Source organism: Phyllostomus discolor, chromosome 9 (genome assembly GCF_004126475.2).
Source record: "Phyllostomus discolor isolate MPI-MPIP mPhyDis1 chromosome 9, mPhyDis1.pri.v3, whole genome shotgun sequence".
Taxonomy (NCBI): Eukaryota; Metazoa; Chordata; class Mammalia; order Chiroptera; family Phyllostomidae; genus Phyllostomus; species Phyllostomus discolor.
This window is the reverse complement of record NC_040911.2, coordinates 64,228,351-64,233,348: the sequence shown is the minus strand read 5'-3', so window position 1 is coordinate 64,233,348 and position 4,998 is coordinate 64,228,351. Positions and strand designations below refer to the sequence as shown.

The following is a 4,998-nucleotide window of genomic DNA, read 5'->3' as shown; positions in this document are numbered from 1 at the left end:
GGGTGGGGCAACCCAGTATCTGGGTTGTGACGTTGTATGTGGGGGCGGGGTCCAAGGGGGAACAATGGCGCCTGCTCTGCTCTCTCTAGGACTTCAGCCCCCTTTGCCGCTTCCCACAAGCAAATTGGGCCCTTCTGGTGCTGGGTCCCGGGCGGGTGGGCTTGTGTATTTTCTTCCACTCAGTGAGTTTCCCCAAGGAGCCTCCTGTGAAGCTAAGAGAATCTCCCAGCCTCAACTCCCACAGGTGTTTTCAATCGGTGCCTTTAGGCTTTGTTTCCCGGTGCTGGGTCCCTGGGTTGCTCGGTCTGTGTCGCTGCCCATTTTTGCCTAGTTTATCTGCGCACAAATGTGTGACTCTGGACAGCCAGCTGCCTTGCGCCCCTCACTGGGTCTGCTCATTGCCTCCCATGTCCAGGGTCTGCCACTGGGTCCATCCGCTGCCCCTGCGCTTCTGGAGTCCGCCAACTGCTTTCTGTGCCCTGAGTGCCCGTGTCTGCCAAGAACCACTTTTTCCTGCTGGGATCCTGACCCCTCTCCGTAGGCCTCCGACTCCGCCCCTCCTTACTGTCTGGATGAATGGTAGTCAGACTTCTGTTCGGTTCATTTCTCTTTGTTCTGGTTGCTTTTTGTTTCTAAATTCTTGTTGTCCTTAGTTTTGGTTGCACGAAGAGGCACAGTGTGACAACCTATGCCTCCATCTTGGCCGGAAGCACCACGTTTTTAAAAATATTCACCTCTGACTCATTGTTCTTGATAAAATAGTTGACTTGAATGTAAGTAAAGTGTTAATGAGTCCTTTAGGGAAAATATCACAATGAATCCTATTTAAATAATCATTCTGGTAGTAAAAGAGCAAACAAAGTAATGAAAATAAAAGTGGAAATATAAATTGAACATATCACCCTGACCACCAATGTAAAATATTGTTCCTTAGCTTTACTTCACTTTACTTTTTTTTTTAACTGGGAATAATATGTGAGAATAAAATTTGCAAATGATTTCTTCTTTCCTTGTGCACATTTTCTGTTTCTTTCCCCATTAAACTACAGAAAAAGTAGTGACCCAGGATACTATAAATGTTACAGATTTTAGATTCAGTTGTTGAAATTTTTGTTTAATGTAGAGTACTCTGAAGGAGCTTTTCACCCATGGAGTATTTTTACCCCTGAAAAACAGTACCAACAGGATAAAGATTTATTTGTTTACTTCTTTAAATTGGCTCACATGATGCTGGAAGCTTGTAAAGTCCAAAATCTGCAGGGTAGGCTGTCAGGCTGGAGACTTAGGGAAGAATTGCAGTTTGAGTCTAAGGGCTGTCTGCTGGCACAGCTCCTTACTCAGGGATGGACAGTATTTTTCTATTAAGGCCTTCAATTGATTACGTGAAGCCCACTTACGTTATGGAGAATAATCTGCTTGACTCAAAGTCTACTGATTTAAATGTTAATCTCATTCAAAAAGCATCTTCACAGAAACATCCAGAATAATGTTTCACCAACTATCTAGATACTATGGCCCAACCAAGTTGACACATAAAATTAACCATCATAACTCTTTACTTTTCCTTGCGAAAGGATTTCCTGAATGCATGAATAGAGCTTAGATGGGTAGGCACTTTCTGTATTCTCTCACATTGGCAAGAACACAGCTAGGAGCACAGGGCACTGGGCTGAAGGTAAGGACCTGAGTGCTAGTCCTGTCTGTACTGACCATTCGTGTGGCACTGGGGACGTATTAGGCCCCTCCAGTCATGGTTTATTCCTCTAGTGAAGTCTCCTGAGACCTGAAAGCCCTATACAGGGCTGTGACTCACTGAATGCCACAGGCATAGTACAGGAATGTCATAGGAATGTTAGTTTGGCTAGAAGATTCCAACTGAGCTCTTGCAAGACTCAGGGAGGTGGAACAGAAGTTGAGGTAGAGTTCTTCATTTTTGGGATGAGAGCAGGAGCCAGAGTCTGAACTGAAACTTGGGATGTACTGTGGGTCAGGCCTCTGGTAAGCTGCTTGCAAAAATGGCTGCAGTTATTGTCCTTTCTGCATCCAGGCCCTCGCATCAAAAGGTAGAGCCTCTTCCTTCCTTCCTTCCTTCCTTCCTTCCTTCCTTCCTTCCTTCCTTCCTTCCTTCCTTCCTTCCTTCCTTCCTTCCTTCCTTTCTTTCCCTTCTTTCCTTCCTTCCTTCCTTCCTTCCTTTCTTCCTTCCTTTCCTTCCTTTCTTCTTTCCTTTCACAATTTATTTAGTGTCATGATCAGACTATCACATTTAGCAATCAACAGCATGGTGAAACAAACAAACAAACAAACAAACACTACATTAAAACTCTTAGTTGGAATGCTTTATACTTTTCACAGAACAGAAACTAAAATAACTTGTTATACAATTAGTTGCAAATATACTCCTTGAGTTTTTTGCTTGTTCACATGAGCATTTTCTAAAATGCATTTCCTTTGTAGCAGCTAGGCCCTGCAACCACTGTGTTAGGCTGAGTTCACAAATCTTTTGTAACCTGTAGTTTCCCTGTTACTTCTCTATCTCTCCTCTCCTGCTAAACTTTATTTCCTGGCAGTAATTAAAATCTTCTGTCTTCCATAGCTGTTGCTGCTGCTAGAGCTGCCATAGCCACCTTGGTTTTGTAATTTGGCAAAGCATTGGCTTCTATCACCAGGGAGCCAAAGTGCCTCCAAAGTTTCTTCCTTTCATGAGTCCAAAACTTGAAGACTGTTGTATAATTGTCATACTCATTGCAGCTTCCACCACCTCAAAAATTGCTTCAATAATTACCAAATCCATTATAGCCATCCCCACTGCCATCATGTCCATCACCACCATGTCTGCCACCAAAGCACCTTAACCACTAAAGTTTTCTCCATGACCAAAGTTGTCATGGATAAAACACCTCCACACCACCTCTGATGTTTCCAGAACCACTTTGACCTCCTTGGCTGGATGAAGCACTAGCCATCTTTTGTTTATATAGGGCTTTCCTTACGTCACAGGTATGGTCATTCATAGTGTGGTATTTCTGAACAACAACCTTATCAAGAGTCATGGTCATCAAACATTAACAAGAGGAAAGCTTCTCTTTTTGCTACTGCCTTCATCAGTTATGATGTCAATCACTTCACTTTTCCTGTACCATTCAAATAATCTCTTAGGTGACATTCTTTGGTGTCTTTTTTAATGCCACTGACAAAAGTCTTTTTCATAGTGGCATGGGCACCAAGTCTTTGAAAATCTTTTCTTGAGATAGCCCTCTTTGGTTTCATAACTCTCCCATCAACCTAGCATGGCCCTGCATGTATGGCTGCATCCACCTCCTCCACAGTGGCATATGTGACAAACCCAAAGTGTCTGGAGTGCTTGGTGCTTGGATCTCATCACCACACAGTCTGTGAGCATTTTGCATTGCTAAACATGGCTCCTAAGACTCTCATCAGTTGTTTCAAAGCTCAACTCTCTGATAAAGAATTTCCGTAGCCATTCTGGCTCTTTGGGAGACTCCAACTTAGATATGACAACTGCAGGAGGGGAGACTTCAATGATGCTTACTCAGCAGTGTCTACTGGTAGAAAATAAAGAATCTGTTTTCTCATCCCTTGAATCTGACTGGTCTTGTGACTTAATGTTATGCAATAGAATATGGCAGAGCAATCATGTGCTGGCTCTGAGCCTGGGTCTCAAGAGGTCTTGCATACCTCCCTTGTCCCACTTGGATTCCTTCCCAACCTCCACATCAACAAACCTATGGTAGCCTTTTGGAGGACAAGGGATGTGCGGCCCAGGTACCTCTATTGCTCTGGTCACCAGCCAGTCAGCCCTCAAATGCAGAGCCCCAACTGATGGCAGTTTAGTGCAGATAGATGCATGAGTGTGTCCAGTTGAGACCCTAAGCACCATTTAGTTAAGCCCAATTGGCAATCCACCTCAAAGAATGCTAAATAAATGGTTATTTTTTAAGTCACTAAGTTAAGTGTGATTTGCTAAACAGGAGGAACATAAAGTGACTGACTCACAGTTCTGGTGAGAGATAGAATCTTGCTAATTGAAATAGCTTCAGTGGATGAATATAAACTCTATTCCATACCTGAAGCTATAGATAAACTTTAATTGGCACAATTATGTCCATAATCAAATGAAAATGAATATATTTTCCTTATTCATAATTATATCTTTAACTTGCTGGGAAATCTCAGGATCAAAGGTTTTGCAACATCAGGCCACAATTCAGTTTCTGTGGTCTAGTGATTTTAAATCATTGCATTCTCTTGAGAAATGTACCCTTGCTTGAAAATTTCTAGTAGACAAGTCTTTGTTAACAAAACTTGTCAGAAACCTGGTCTCAAGCATCTTAAATAAATCTACTTTTCAACATACCCCCAGTCCAAAGTATTCAGCCCTGCCTTAAGTCCCAGGCCAAATCCTCTGGTAGGCAGGTATAGTAACCTGTCTTAATAACCTGAGTTCTGTTATAAGTAGCCCCCCATTTCCCCTTCAGACCCTGGCCCCCAAATCCTCTTCAAAACCAGTTAGACTCAGGAACAAGAATTCCTAAGTGATATATTCAGGCCACCTGTTGTCTGCAACACAATTCTTCTGTTCTTGCTGTCAATCAAGCCTTGGGACTAGAACTAAACTCCCGCTTCATGTCCAAGTCCCACTAGGGTTGGAGACAGTCTTGTTTGCTTTGTATCTATCTGGAGTCCTGACACTGAACTCTACCTTCCCAGTGGCTTCCTTCTCTCTCTTCCCTGATTCTCATTGATTAATGTTTGGGTATTAATACTTTATCACACTGAGGGTCTGTGACATACAAGGTGAAGAACAGCTCACTCATATCACTCTATAACACTCTAAGTTTTACCATCCCAGGGCACTTTATTTCTTCCTCATAAATGATAAGTGGTTAGTGGGTGGGCACATAGCTGTGAATGAATGATACCAGTAGAATAACACACTATTCTCCAATATTTTCACTGGAACAGTGTCTTGATACACAG

At 42.7% G+C, this 4,998-nt stretch overlaps 1 pseudogene; it reads right to left on the bottom strand.

Moving 5' to 3' along the window:
- Positions 1 to 2,659: 2,659 nt before the first annotated feature.
- LOC114506057 lies at positions 2,660 to 3,898 on the bottom strand (annotated as a pseudogene).
- Positions 3,899 to 4,998: the final 1,100 nt, after the last annotated feature.